The following is a 16,172-nucleotide window of genomic DNA, read 5'->3' as shown; positions in this document are numbered from 1 at the left end:
TATGTGTGGAATATTCAGTGTTATTATTAATGATAAATGTAGCCGTTCGGGAGAAAGGAGCTTCAAAATGTCGACATTACTAAACTGATTCGCAACACACAACATATAAAACTAATAACAAATAACACAAATAAATCAGAAAAAGGTGATTTTAACATAACTGGAGAACTTGACAATGTTGCCATATGTCTAACATCACAGTCACGCTTTTTTTTTTTTTTTATTTACTATTATTTTATTATATAAATATATATATATATATATATATATATATATATATATATATATATATATATATATATATATATATATATTGCTTCTTTTCAAGTTTTGTGCATGGGTTGTGTTAAAATTTGTATGATTAGCATATGTAAGTTATTGAATATAATATGCTTTCAATGTTTGATTTTGTGACCTGCTTATGCATGCCGATTGATTGATACATTTATTGTTGAATTAATAAATAATAACAACAAAGGAGGAGGATGGACCTAGCCACCCACCCACTGGGCAAAGACTCAAAGTTAAAGTATCCAAAATATAACACTAAACAGTATACGTGAGAAGAATACAAGTATTTGAATAAATAAGTCCAGATATTGCACGCCTTATTGCATACACATCCTACAGTCTGGGAGCAAACTGAGGATATTCCCTGAGTATATCCCTGAGAGTGGCTGAGTCTAGGAGATGGTTAATGAGGCTGTACAAATCATGTTGACCTTGTGGCCTAAATTTAGCAATGAGAGGACATTCCATGATATAGTGAGGCAGAGTGTGTCCCCTTGGTGCAGCACACAGCACACACCACACACCAGGAGAAGCACTGACTTCCCAAAAGTATTTATTGGAAAATTACCTATGTATGTATATTGTTTAGATTTTTATTTGTATTTATTCTCACTTTATCAATCTTTGTCTACATTCACCAGTTGATGTGTGTGAGTGTGGTTGCTGCATTCATGACAGAATGCAACCCCTGCTTGCATTTTTCTGCACCACCAGTGAAGGCCTTGGCTTACTCTTGTCGTGTCTTGTCAAGAGGGGGCAAGGTAAGTGACAGTATACTTTGATATTTGGGTTTCGTGGAGTCAATACATACTCAGTGAATACTCAGAAGTTCAGTTCTCTTATGAAAGATGGTATATCTTAATCTACTTGGTTTCAGAACACTCCAAACTGGCATCAGAATGGATATGCATTATTGCTGGAGAATTGCTGGCGTTACCTTGTTTCTCCAGCCAAGCAAATCACTGTTCCAGTCACTCATTAGTGCTTGAGGAGCCACCTGAAGAGGTGGACTAGAAGAGAGTAGTGGTGGACCTTCTTACTGCACACTCTGATTGGTCCACTCACACTGCCTTCAGGTGGGAAGTCTTCTAGCAAGACTTACATTGTTGCAACTCATTTACCTCCTCAATGCATGACATAATTCATAGTCATACTTATTTAGTATTTTCTGTATGGATTGAAATTGTAAAAGGATGCTCCAATAATGTATTGTTTGCTGATGAAATGATTAGTTTCTTGGATAATTCTTGAAGAGGTTAAACAGTATTGTGTTTAGATGTGAACAGTGAAAACAGTACCAATCTCTCATCCTTCTCCACATCATTTATTGGTACATTTTATGTAACTCTATTTCCAGAATTAGGGACAGTCCAAAAACAAGGATAACAAAAAGCCAAAGGAAAAATATTGAAGATCTTGTGTATGTTTATTGGAGGCTCACAAGCTTGTCATGGCAAGGAGAGCAAAGCCATCACACACACAGGGGAAGATCTCTACACCATTGACAGCATTCTAGCAACAGCAAAGCATCTTTCACTAGGAGACCAAGTGGGGATGTTCCACTGGATATCCTGACTCACCAGCGTGACAACTCACTCTTCTTCAAAGAATTAATTCTACATTACCCAGATTCAGATTCTGCTCCTCTGCCCTCCAAGAGACCCAAGCTTCAAAACTCTCTATGTTGAGATGACACACAACATAGCTTGACTTTAATTCTTGTTTTGTCATACTATTTTATTTTATCTTTACCTGTCTATGGCTCAAAATGCAATGGAGATAATATATGGCCTTGTCTCGTCACCACAATTATCAGGCTTCAGTTTTGAGTATAAGAAAATAAGAAGAATGTAAGAGCTGAGTTGAGCTACACAAGACAACTTCAGAGCACTCAAGAACAACTTACCAGCCTATGTTTTCATTTGTTAGTGTACTCAGCCTCCTCTTGGGTCCTTCTGACATCTGTAAAATGCAAGGTAAATACACTTGTCGTTGCACTTTCTGGCTTTATGAAACATCAAGTTTTTAGTTTAAGATAGTATATCTCACTATCCATCTTTATTCCAAAGCACCATATGTACACACACATACATCATTGGTTCCTCTGTTTTCAGACTGCATATTGCTGTTATGAAGTTTTCTGAAATTTTTAATGGAAATTGTATCATCTCACACACACACACACATACATACATAATTGGTTCCTCTGTTTTCAGACTACATATTGCTGTTATGAAGTTTTTCCTGAATTTTTTAATGGAAATTGGATCATTTTTAAACTAATTTGTTTCTTATGGTGATACAGTTAAAGGAGAAGCCATGAAAGATATTTTTATTCTTATGCATAAAATGACATTCAATTTCCAGAATATATCATATACAATTCAGTCCCTGGAAGTTTGTTTGGCAATGTACAGCTGTTTGTTTAAAAATCAGCCATCATAAAGAGTCCAACACTATTCTCTTAAGGAACTTGCTTTGGTAATGACAGGTCCTTTGCTCTCATAAGGGTGTTTGTTTGGCCTCTTGAAGAACTTGGCTTAGTAGTGGTAAGTCTTACCATCTAAGGGCTTAAGGAACTTGGTTGTGGTAAGTTCTGCTACCTAAGTGTGTTTGTTTGGCCTCTTGAAGAACTTCCTGCCTTGGTAATGGTGTGGCCATCTCTGTTCCTTGGATGGGAAAGCTGTAAACAAAGTCAGCAAATATCAGTCAATTTTGCTGACATAAGGTGTGCATAGTGAATGAATACACATGCAATTTGTTAGAGATGAAACTACTCTGCATTTGTTTCACAAGTGTGATATTTCAAGACAGTGATCTACTGGGCATTGAGGCAGACAAGGAGGGCACAGCACTCTTCAAGTGCTTTACCTGGATTGATGACTGTGATCTTTGGCATGGAGGAATGTTTGTAAGTGGATGGCCTTGAGGCTCACTTGGACCGTGCAATTGGTGACCCAGAACGACCCGAGTCCTGTGAGTGTTGGGAGAGTCGAGAGGACCTGGCTGACTCACTCCCTGCCCTGCCTGCTGCTGCTGCTGCTGCTGCTGCTGCTCCTGCCACTCCTGGTGCTGCTGCTTCAGGAGAACTGAAGGGTGCCCAAGCTGGACCTGCACGAGTGAGAAATATTGCTTGGTGCGGCAATGGATGGCTTTGTGCATTTATGAGATCACAGAATCAGTCAGTCAGCAGCTGAACACAAGGCAAGGTTTACAATTAACACTAGGTATGGCTAATAAACTAACACAGTAATTGTAACAATGTATCACTCACTGAGTACACAGACCCTATGGCAAGTTTCTTAATTGTTAACTTCACTTTCAAAACATTCAATAAAACAAATTATCTCATGTGAAGCCGTCTGGAAAACCTAGCTTATATCCCATCCTCAACCACTACTTGCCAAAACACTCAACAAACCAGCTAAGTCCTGTACCTTGAGCCGTACGATTCCCTCTTCATGAGTGTGTGTATGTCCGGGGGCGGAATGTTGGCTTGCTGGCAGTAGATGACCATGGCTTGGTTTGCCTCAGGATGAGAAGACACCACCTCACCAAGGAGAGAGTGAATGCTCCTGAGACACTCCTGGCCGATCCTCAGCTCCACGTCACTCTGAGAGGAGGCGAGGGAGGTCAATAGGATAAGGGAAACAGACCTCACTTAAAAAAAAAAAAAAAAAAAAAAAAAAAAATATAGATAGACCACTACATATATCACATATCTAATCTGGATTATGCAAATACAAATCAATATTCTGTGTTCCTCACCGAAACACAGCATAAAAAGAAAAAGATAAACAAATTATCTAGTAAGGTTTATATACATCCTTTTTCTGTTTTCTTCTTAACCCCTTCAATACTGGCACACATTTTTTATCTTAAATTTGTAAATGATTAGATGGTTTTATTGACGTTAGGAAGGGTGTATGGAGGTCAGAAGATTAATGGCTACAGTCTTCACTAATTTAATTCCCACACAAGTTTCTGAAGCTGTATAAAATCACCAAATGGTAAACAGAATGACTGTGGAAATGCATCATGTTACTGAAAGGGTTAAAAGCAGTTTAAGAAGAGACAAAACTGCAGACATGTAAGACTTGTAAGGACTCACTGTGGTGGAAGAAGATGAGGTGGAGCTTTGAACGGTATTGCTGTCCCTCGACGGTCATGAGCTGAACCATCTGTTGCAGGGCCTCCACCTCCTCCTCTGCCTGTCTCACTTCCCAGTCAAGCAAGTCTCCAGCCTCCTGCAGCCCGGCCCGCTCTCCTTCCACCTACACACCACCGAGGAAATATTCAGAAGGTAATAGAAATTTTTTAGGAGTCTACTGGAAACATGAATATACTGGGAATAACTATAAAGGTACTGGGAACATTTGGGTATTGGGAATATTCTTGAAGGTAATAGGAATATTTATGAGGACTCTGGAAATATAAATGTACTGGGAATATTTATAAAGGTACTGGGAATATTCTTGGAGGTAATGGGAACATTAAGGAGGATACTGGAAATATAAATGTACTGGGAATATTTATGAAGGTACTGCAAACATTTGGGTATTGGGAATGTTCTTAGAGGTACTGGGAGTGTTTATGAAACTACTGGAAATATAAATGTACTGGGAATATTTATAAAAGTACTGTGGTCATTTGTGTATTGGGAGTATATACACAGGTAGTGGAAATATAAATGTGTTGGAATTCCATGATCCGTGGTTGTGAAGGAAAAAAATACACTTATAGAATATTATAGAGTTATGGAGTTATGGCTGAGTTGAGGAAATTTTTATTAATATATGATACTTACACTGCAATGTTTCCTTTATTAAACTATCAAATCAAGGTGAACCCATTAAATCTTGAATATATTCATTCTCAGATAATTATCAGACAACCTAATTTTGTCTTGTTCAGAAAATCAATTAAATTCTCACCAAGCTTTTGTATTTATAAGTCAAAACAATTTCTTTGCGACTACTCAGCTGTTCTTACTTGTCTCTGAGCTGGTGGAGTCTAGAGGAAGCCTGGTGCACCTGAAAGGACAGTAGGTGCAGCTCTGCCTCCACCACCCTCTTGCCTCGCTCTGTCTCCTGAACGCGTGCCTTCACTTCACTGATCTGCTCCTTCACTAGCTACAGTGACACGATGGCAACAAACTTCAAGTAATTTTCTTATTATCACTTGCTTTTTGTTATTAATGCTATGCAGTATAAATGTTCTCTACATTCTACTGCTGAATATCATCAGTTAGTACTTTGAATTACAGAATTTTTCATTGCTTTTACCAAATGTATGATTTTGATTTTGACCTGGTCTTTATGTGTCATAAGACACAATAAAGATTTCCAGCTGATACAACACACAACATTCCATTCAATAGCTTACCTGCTCCACGTTATCCTTCTGGCCACACAGCTTGGCAGCCTGGGTGGCGGCGGCCTGCAGCTGCCTCATGCGTCGCTGCAGGTGGAGCTGCCCCAGACCAATGTCCACACGCACCTCCTCCCTCTCTGTGGTGAGCCGAGCCAGTTCCCTGAGTACACACACACATACAAAAACATACATAACTTCCTTCATTGTCACCACACTACACAATCAGTCTATCTTTATGAAGCTGGCAATCCCACATTGGGTGTCCCAGACAAAGCACCACACTCACACACATCATTCATACTCTCAGTCCCAATAATAATCTGTGTCTCTGTCTATCTATATATCTTTGTCCCAGACCATCTATCTGTGTATCAGGCTGGCAATCTCACATGGGGCAGCCCAGACAAAGAGCCAACTCACACATCATTCACACTCAGCCCCATTAGGTCATAGTGAAGAGGAATCATCTTGTGGATAACAATACTGTTATCAAATAGTGAACCATCCATGCTTTAACTGTTTAGTGAAGAGATCAATTTTCTTCAAATCAATGCAATTTACAATGGAATAAGAACAGTAAATGATTATTCATATGATACAAACCTTTCAGCACTGTGGTTGTTCATCCTGACAGTGGTTAACTCTGCTTCTATCTTCTGCTTTTGTTTCTCCAGCTGCGAGACATTCATCTGCTCTGTGAAGCGAGCAGTCTGGGGAACAGTGCCCACCATTAACACACTAACAGTTGAAGTTTTCCAGCAAGAAAATGAATACAAACTGGGTACATAGATTATCACATTACCAATTGAAGTTTACCAGCAAGAAAATTAATACCAACTGGGCACATTGATTATCAACCAAGTTAACCAGCTTATAACCTTAACTCAGTTAGCTCACACTCTGACCTTAAGGCTGGCCAGATGTTTGGTAAGGACTCTGATGGTGGTTGTGGTGTCCTGTAGGTGTTGCTGTAACACCTCCAGCTGTTTATGCTGCTCCACCTCTGCTGCTGTGTTATTGTTGCTGTCGTGGGTCAGGTAGTGAATCTGCCGGCTGAGATGCTGTATCTCGCCCTCCTGTGTGGGTGTGTGGGAGATCAGAATGGTGACTTTTTGGTGAAGAATTAATTTGATTAGTGGTGTGTGTGTGTGTGTGTGTGTGTGTGTGTGTGTGTGTGTGTGTGTGTGTGTGTGTGTTACTGGTGCCAACACTGATCCCTGTGGAACTCCACTCTCCACCAAGCCCCATTCTGATGGTCTGTCCTTAATTATTGTTCTCATTTCTCTTCCTACCAAAAGTCTTCCATCCATTTTAGTAAACTGCCATGCACTCCTCCTACCATTTCAAGTTTCCAGATCAGTCTCCGGTGTGGTACCTTATCAAAGGCCTTTTTTAAATCCAGATATATTCCATCAGCCCAACCATCTCTTTCCTGTATTACATCTATCACCCTCGAATAGTAACATATCAGGTTTGTCGTGCATGAACGCCCTTTTCTAAAACCAAATTGACACTCACAAAGTATGTCATTTTTCTCCAAGAAGTCTGTCCATCTATTCTTCACCACCCTCTCACACATCTTAGCTACCACACTTGTAAGTGACACTGGTCTATAGTTCAATGGGTCTCTCTTGTTACCTGATTTATAGATTGGGACAATGTTAGCTCTTTTCCAGTCTTGGGGCACTACACCTTCCCTTAATGAGGCATCAATTACTTCACAAACTTTTTCTGCCAGTTGCTCCTGCATTCTCTTAAAATCCATCCTGATACCCCATCAGGTCCCACAGCTTTTCTCACTTCTAAACTCCCCATCATATTCTTGATCTCCTCCACAGTTACTTGAAACTCCTTCATAATCCCTTTCTGTTCCATTACCAGTGGTTTGTCAAAAGCAGTCTCCTTTGTGAATACCTTCCGAAAGCATCCATTCATAGCCTCTGCCATTTCCTGGGATCTTCACTGCATACTCCATTTACTTCTAAACTTTCAATACTTTCTCTATTTTTGATGTTGTTGTTCACATGTCTGTAAAAAGCCTTGGTTGGTCTTTACATTTATCAATTATATCCTTTTCTTGTTTCTTTCTTTCTTCTCTTCTAATCAACACATATTCATTTCTTGCTCTTTTGTAACTTTCCCACTGCTTAATCCGTCTTTTCCTTCTCCACCTCTTCCATGCATCCTCTTTTCTTGTTCTAGCCTTTTCACATCTATCGTTAAACCAGTCCTGCTTTCCAACTTCTCTATGTTGTCTTATTGGTACAAATTTTTCTCACCTTCTTTGTATATTTTTATAAATTCCTTCCACTTTTCATTTGCTCCTTAGCACTCTTGAATTTCATCCAATTTGTCTCTTGAAAGAATTTCTTTAGGTTTCCAAAATCTGTCTTGGCATAATTCCATCTTCCCACTTTATATTCTTCATTTCTTCTAGATTTCTCTTCATCTATCACCTTGAACTCCAAAACTGCATGATCACTCTTTGCTAAAGGGCACTCCACCCTCATCTCCTCAATGACCATTGGCTCTGTACTAAAGACCAAGTCCAGTCTTGACGATGCTCCCTCTCCTCCAAACCTAGTATCTTCTTTGACCCACTGAGTTAACACATTTTCCATTGCCAGTGTCAATAGTGTATTTCCCCATGTTGTCTCTGATCCTTCCATTGACCAGTCCTCCCAACACACCTCTTTACAATTAAAATCTCCCATCATTATAGTTCGTTCACAGCCACCCAACATTTCTTCCAGACATGTTCCTGTATCACTTATCATTTCTTCATATTCCTGTACTGACCATGCATTTGTCTTAGGTGGTACGTACACCACTATGTAGTGCCTCTTTTTCCTTCATTAGTTTCTGCTCTGATCTTTAGCACTTCTGCCTTTCCCATACCTTCTTTCACTTGATCCACCTTTATATCTTTTTAACCAGCAACATCACTCCTCCTCCCATCTTACCTACTCTATTTCTTTTCCAAACATTATATTTCCTTCTCCAACCATCATCAGGTCTTCTCCTCTCTCAGTTTTGTTTCAGTAAGACCCACAATATCTGGGTTCTTGTCCTCAAGTAATCGTTGAGTTCTAAAATCCCGATATCACTCCATTTATGTTGGAATACATTACATTCCGCTCATACGTAAGTTTCTTTAGTCCTTTCTTACTGTACTTTTCTGGGTTATGAACCACTTCCTCAGTCTCATATCCAAGATTCTCCAGAAAAACTCTTTCTTCTCCTCTTCTGTCCTCTCTTCATTTTTTTTCAAAGCCTCCTTTCTCAACTCATTTAACATTTCTCTTTCCTTTTCACCGAGATCTCTTCTCAACCAAATTTTCCTTGTTGTTTCCTGCTGGGCTAGCCTCCATGACTTCTCCACCAATTCATCTACATCCTTTTGTGACTTAAGTTTGATTCTTATTGGCCTCATACCTTAGCCAAGGCCTGCCTGTGGTGCTGTTCTGCCTCTGCCACCCTCTCCTTCTGCTTCTCCAGCCCCCTTGCCACAACTTCTGCCTCCTGTCAACATGAAGGTTCAGTTGTGTTAATCTTTATATATTATATAGTAAAATGTGTTCAATAAGACTGGTCCTTCCCACCGTACGCCAGAATAAGAGTGTGAGAGATAAATGTGAGTGTCCATGTGTGTATGTGCGATGCTTTGTTTGGGCTGCCCAGTGTGGGATTGCCAGTCTGGTAAAAAGATAGATAACTATGTAGAAGCAGGTGGTTTTCCCAGAGAGAGAGAGAGAGAGAGAGAGAGAGAGAGAGAGAGAGAGAGAGAGAGAGAGAGAGAGAGAGAGAGAGAGAGAGAGAGAGAGAGAGAGAGAGAGAGAACCTCTTACCTCTTCTCTTATTCTCCTGTCTTTAAAAGCTCTTCCCTTAACAGTCCTCTCTGAATCGTCTCACCTTAACTATTGTCTCCAAGGAATGCAGTGTTTCCTCAGCTGACATGACCAGCTCAGTGTTGAGGGTGAGCTTGTCCTCAGCCTTGCCACATCGGTGCTTCAGGCAGGCATGGAAGGCTCTTTTCTCTTCCAGCAAGGTCCTCTGCTCTGCAAGCCTCTGGTCCAAGCTCTCCATCTCCTTGTTGATCTTGTCCAGTGCATTCTCAATTGCCCACACCTCAGGGTAAACACAATGCTTATACAAAAGAGAGTTTAACCCTTAACTTCCGGCGGTCGTATATAAACGTTTGCGTCAGAACGTCCGAAGTGACGGGATTCGTCCCAGTAATCAAGATTTTTCCCGGCGTAATTTTAAGTCTCGCGCGCTCTCTTGAGGCGGATGGTGAGTAAGTATCTGGCATCTTTACCACACAAGTGTTTCCACAAGAGCTCTAATTTTAGAGGTAACTGAACTGTTTTCCCGTTTTATGGGCGACACTTGGCAACTCCGGTGACGCTGGGTAGAAAGGTCAGTGATAACAGCGAAGGATCGGGTCAGATTGTAAATCACCATGGAGCAAGGCAGAACCCTTTTACTTAGCAGTGGTTCTGAGCTAGAAGAAAGTGACAGTGAATATATAGAAGAAGAAACACTTGTCAGAGAGAGAGAGAGAGAGAGAGAGAGAGAGAGAGAGAGAGAGAGAGAGAGAGAGAGAGAGAGAGAGAGACACACACACACACACACACACACACACACACACACACACACACACACACACACACACACACACACACACACACACACACACACACACACGTGTCTCAGAAATCAGTGATATATGACACACACACACACACACATACACACACACACACACACACACACGTGTCTCAGAAATCAGTGATAATATGTCCTTCCTTCCTCCCCCTACTCTCTCTCTCTCTCTCTCTCTCTCTCTCTCTCTCTCTCTCTCTCTCTCTCTCTCTCTCTCTCTCTCTCACACACACACAGAGAGAGAGAGAGAGAGAGAGAGAGAGAGAGAGAGAGAGAGAGAGAGAGAGAGAGAGAGAGAGAGAGAGAGAGAGAGAGAGAGAGAGAGAGAGAGAGAGAGAGAGAGAGAGAGAGAGAGAGAGAGAGAGACGCGTCGCTCTCCGGGCTGTTTCCTCTTGACTGGTCACACCGTGCCCGGAGGAGGAAACTTTGATAAGGCAATAACTAAACTCTCAGACGTCATATCGAGCTGGAAAGTACATCATTGTATTCAGAATAACACAGAGAAAATAATTATCAGTATTCAAACTGTGTTCTGACAATTTTTAGGTGTACCATTTTTCCCCGTCATTAGACAGGAAAAAATATTTTAATCCCCGGAAGTTAAGGGTTAAAGGCAACTACAACTCACAACTAATGGTTAACTGAATAACTATACAGAAGAATGTTTAAATGTTACAGATAATACACTTTCCTCTTACATTTGTCAATAAAGTACCTTCATTTTCAGATTGATATAAATTAATGAGTTATCGGCACAGTGACTAATACAAGGGTAATCTTAAGATTGCTATAACTTCTTTATTTTCAAACATTTCAGTGACTTGCTTAGATTTCTACCTGCTGTGAATTTAGAAATTAAAAATACATGTACCAAAAGATTACCTGGGCCTGAATCTGCTCCCTGGTGGCTGTGGTGACTTGTATCTGGCCACTCACCCACCGTGCCTCCTCCTCCACCACCCGCAGGTTCTCCACAGCCTCTTGACAGGAGTCCTTCACCTGCAGTAGGATCTGTGTTTCCTGCTCCACCTCTCTCCTCAGTGTTGCAATCTTCTGCTGCACTGCCAATGAGTCCTGCAAATGTACACAACCATGAAGGGAAAAGGGGAAGTGTATGAGAGTGTATAGTATGTGTTTAAGTATAGTGTTAGGTGTTTTTTCAAAGTTAATATGTAAGTAATATTCCTACATTAGTCACTCTTTGTGCAGTGTTACTTGTGGTCTGTGTTGGAATGGATGCAAGGTAGGGAACAGTCTCTTTATGAAGGGGCAGGCAGTGGTAAACCAGTGTGTGCTGTGGGTCCTTGCTTAGGTCTGCGTTTATATCAGTGAAGATTGCATCAACTCAACAGAAGAATTAGTTTTACGGCTTTCCTTTCACACACACACACACACACACACACACACACACACACACACACACACACACACACACACACACACACACACACACACACACGTCAATGCAGGCAGTTTTCATTGGCCTTATGGAAGATGTGGTCCAGGGTTGCCTCCCACTGTGCCAGGAGGTGGTCCCGGTGAGCAGCGGACTGGAAGAATGCAATTCCCAGCTGGTCCAGACAGGCCTGAGCCACCTGCACCTCTCCCTGTGCTGTGGACAGTTCTGCCTCAGCCTGAGCCACCTGCCCACACTCCTGCTTCAGGTGCACACTCAGACTCTGGCCAAGGAGGAAGGGTAAGGTAAGAAGGATTAGTGTGTGCATTTATCCAGCTACACTTATGTTCTGATTTAACCCCGTCAGTACCATGACACGTTTCCATATTCATTATTTGGTGATTTTATACAGCTTCAGAAACTCATTTGAGGAGTTAAAATAGTGAAGACTCTGGCCATTAATCTTTTGACCTTCATAAACCTTTCCTAATGTCAATGAAATGGTCTAATTGTATACATATAGCAAGGTAAAAATGTGTGCCAGTATTGAAGAGATTAAAAGATTACAGGATACTAGTTAAACCTAACATATAACATAACATAAATAATAGGATAACAAAGGGCCACCAGGGCCCATCTAGGTTATCCTGTATCAGTCGCACAGCGACCTCATCATCAGTACTTAAAGATACACTTACAAGTACACAATACATTATATACTAATTCTAAATATTTGGCCCATTAACAGGGCTAAGTCCTGCAGCGAAATCCTCTACAATTTGTGGTCCCCATACATGGGGATCATGTCTTGTTTAACTATAGTAAATTTCTTATAAAAACTATCATGCAGTGCTATACATAATTATAAATCTAATAAATTTAAGTGCTTATCTAATCTGTTTTTAAACATTGTCAAACTAGTGCTAGTTAGTTGAAGGGGAAGATTTGAGGGGAAGACAGAATGACTCAGTCTCCTATGGGTGTATGTATAACTTGGAATATAAGAGAGAAATGTAGCCAACACTGAATGATATATTATAAGGGAGAAACGTGTAATACTAAATAAGATGATAGTTTTTATTCCTGTAGTACTTTTCTCACCTTGATCTTTGAAGTATCCTCTGCAGAGTACTGAAGCAGCAGCAGGTTGTCCTTCTCTGCCTCAGACAAATGGTCCAGCAGCTCCTTCAGCAGACCAGAGTCATCCGCCAGATTCTTCTCCAGCTCATCTGCCTCCCTCCGGCTCTGAGCTTCCTGGAGTCCGGCCAGCTCTGTGTTCCGCTTCCTACACTGCCGCTGGATTCCCTCTGTCTCAATGGTGGCTCCTTAAGTAAGTAAATTAACCAAAACACTATGCAACACTTCAAAATATTAAGAAATGAACCCATAATTCAACTAGAAACACACAGCATACACCAAAATCACTCCCACGACACTCCACACACACGCACAGACCACTTAAAACTCTTAAAACTAATCCAAAACACACTCAATACACCTTTCAACACCTCAAAATTTCCCTAACCACAATCAGAACACACCCATATATTCAAACACCCCTCTACACCACACTCAAGATATGTAATATACCTAAAAACATCTAACACACACTGAAAACACACAAAGTACACCCAAAACACACTCATAACACCCAAAATACCCTGCAACACTACCAAGCACATTTAAACTACTTCTGATATATCCAAAAACACCAAAATGCATTATAAAGAACGGTAAGATTAAAAGGGGGACTTACCTGAATATTGTGTTTTGGCTCCTCCTCCTCTTCCACTTTCATTTTTCCTTTCTTCTTCGTCCTCTTCCTTTTTTCTTTCATCTACTCTTGCCATTTACACGCCTGAACCTAGAAACACATCAAAACACTTAGAAAACACGAGATATTAGGCAAAATATTGAGGAAGTTGAGGGAGAGTAATTGTTGTGGCTTGCCTGCTCCTCCACTTATTCCTCCCTTTTTCCTTCCTCCGTGCTCATCCTCCTTTATTTCTCCTTCCTTCTTCTTTATACTACTACTATCTGCACATCTGAGCTAAGAAACACACGAAAACACGTACAAATCACTAGATATTAGGGAAAATATTGACGAACTGGCCGGTACGGAGGGAAGGACGCCAGCCCGGGGCTATGATTGGCTGTGACGTCATCAAGTGCGCGGGAACAACGGCGACTCGGTTGAATTACGTATATAATTTTAAAAATGACCTATAGAAAAAACGAGGCCAAGGCCGAATGCTTGCTATTTTATGACTTGAGAGATACTTTAACAAATATCCAAAACATCAAAACATCTCCTGCTTAACTAGTTTTAAAGAACTGTCTAAATTCAGTATATAAAAAGTATATAAACACTTCCACTTATGACGCTGCCAAAACGTCCAACCATTTCGACTTTAAATTTCTTTCGAAAAATATTAGACAATATAAACTCTCTTCTCAGGCATCCAACACTGACCTAGAACCAGAAGTGAACGAGTGAGAGAGCATTTATGTAAAACAAAAGCATTAAACTCTAAACTCATTAAAAACTCTTGTAAAGTCCAGCCATTTTCACTTGGTGAGTATTTCAACACATTCTACAGAGTATGAGCTTTCATTTAAGGCATTCTACAACGAGTTTGACAGTGAAGCAGAAACGTAAACAAATAAAATATAAAAAAATAAAATCCACGTTAAACGGGACAAAACACCATTTCAAAGTCCACATATTTCACTCAACGGACTGATTTCACGCTTAAAAAGAGCACCGGCGTTTTTTTTATACCATAAAGGCCCAGTTACAGCTTAAAATAAAAAGTTCAAAACGAGAGTTGGAAAATTTTCACGGTTATGGCAGCTCATATTTAAGCTATAAAACAACAGTAAAAGCCACATATTTACCAAACAGAGGCGCGGAACACACTTCAAACAACGAAATATTTATAGAAACCATAAAAAACACACCATGGAAGCGTAATATTATTGTTAGAGAATATATGAAAAAAAAAGTATTGGAACCCGCAGGTTGCCACGGAGGGGACAGGGGTGGGGCTGGGGAGGGATGCGGGGGCCGGGGAGGAGGCATCATCCGGGAACACTGCAGCGCGGGTTCCATTATCCTTATGTTGCATTTATCATCTCACCACAACACAATTAAGCCACATCAGGAATACTTGACCACGAAATATGCAATGCTAGACTAGCGACTACATTCTGACACATGTTTGGCTTACAGTGAGTGAAAGAAGCAAATAATAGCTGGTAATACTGACAATTGCTCGTCATACGCATCACATTTTTAATATTTGGGCACTGTTTTCACTCTCATATGTAAAGGACACCTAGAGAAAGCATACAAATAAGAGACTGGCCTTAGAAATACCTGAAATAAATGATCGTGAGGCACTGTGGAGGGTTGTGAAGAAGGCTTGCATTGCTCTCGTCTCGCCGCTTAGTGCTGCCGGAAATGTCATTACTCCACTTTGTGTGTGTGGGTGTTTGGGTATATGTGGGCACGTTCTGGATGTGTTGCTGGGTGTTTGAGTGTGCTTAAGGGGTCTATAAGCAACACCAAACACCACACGGCCATCACCACTAAGTTTGTTGACATGAGAGCAAACACCCGGCCCAGCACACTTCTTTCCCTCGCAACACACTAATCCCTTATCAACATCACTGCCACACCTTACACACCTGTTCCTTGGTGCCTAAATAACCTCCACCACCTCTGTCACGGCACTGTCACCTCTATAAATGCTGAAAATATAATGGCACTCCAGTGAGGTCCACCGTGTGTCTTGGCTGGAGATAGACGCCATGATGAGCTGTGGCTCTCTAAACAAATTGACTCTCTTTTCCTTTCTCGCTAAAAATTCCAATACTATGTCTTTGTATGTGTTAAATTCTCAGTATTTTGAAAATTATCAGGGAATTATGTGTGGAATATTCAGTGTTATTATAGTTTTAGTCTAAATGTAGCCGTTAGGGGGAGAGGAGCTTCAAAATGTCGACATTACTAAACTGATTCGCAACACACAATATATAAAACTAATAAAAAACAACACAAATAAATCAGAAAAAGGTGATTTTAACATAACTGGAGAACTTGACAATGCTTTCAATGTTTGGTTTTGTGAAATGCTTATGCATGCTGATTGATTGATACATTTATTGTTGAATTAATAAATAATGACAACAAAGGAGGAGGATGGACCTAGCCACCCACCCCCTGGGCAAAGACTTAAAGTTAAAGTATCCAAAATATAACACTAAACAGTATACGTAAGAAGAATACAAGTATTTGAATAAATAAGTCCAGATATTGAACGCCTTATTGCATACACATCCTAAAGTCTGGGAGCAAACTGAGGATATTCCCTGAGTATATCCCTGAGAGTGGCTGAGTCTAGGAGATGGTTAATGAGGCTGTACAAATCATGTTGACCTTGTG

General features: G+C 40.5%; 1 long non-coding RNA gene and 1 pseudogene across 1 annotated transcript; one reads left to right on the top strand and one right to left on the bottom strand.

Annotated features, from left to right (window-relative positions):
- Positions 1-783: 783 nt before the first annotated feature.
- On the top strand, positions 784-2,318 carry LOC123511581. Its single transcript, XR_006676872.1, has 4 exons — positions 784-840; positions 933-1,052; positions 1,169-1,367; positions 1,649-2,318. It is a non-coding gene; the product is annotated as an uncharacterized LOC123511581 (long non-coding RNA).
- Positions 2,319-2,506: 188 nt separating this feature from the next.
- On the bottom strand, positions 2,507-15,527 carry LOC123511580 (annotated as a pseudogene).
- Between the last annotated feature and the right edge of the window lie 645 nt (positions 15,528-16,172).

The sequence above is a fragment of the Portunus trituberculatus genome, chromosome 31 (genome assembly GCF_017591435.1).
Source record: "Portunus trituberculatus isolate SZX2019 chromosome 31, ASM1759143v1, whole genome shotgun sequence".
Taxonomy (NCBI): Eukaryota; Metazoa; Arthropoda; class Malacostraca; order Decapoda; family Portunidae; genus Portunus; species Portunus trituberculatus.
This window is presented reverse-complemented; position numbering and strand designations above follow the sequence as displayed.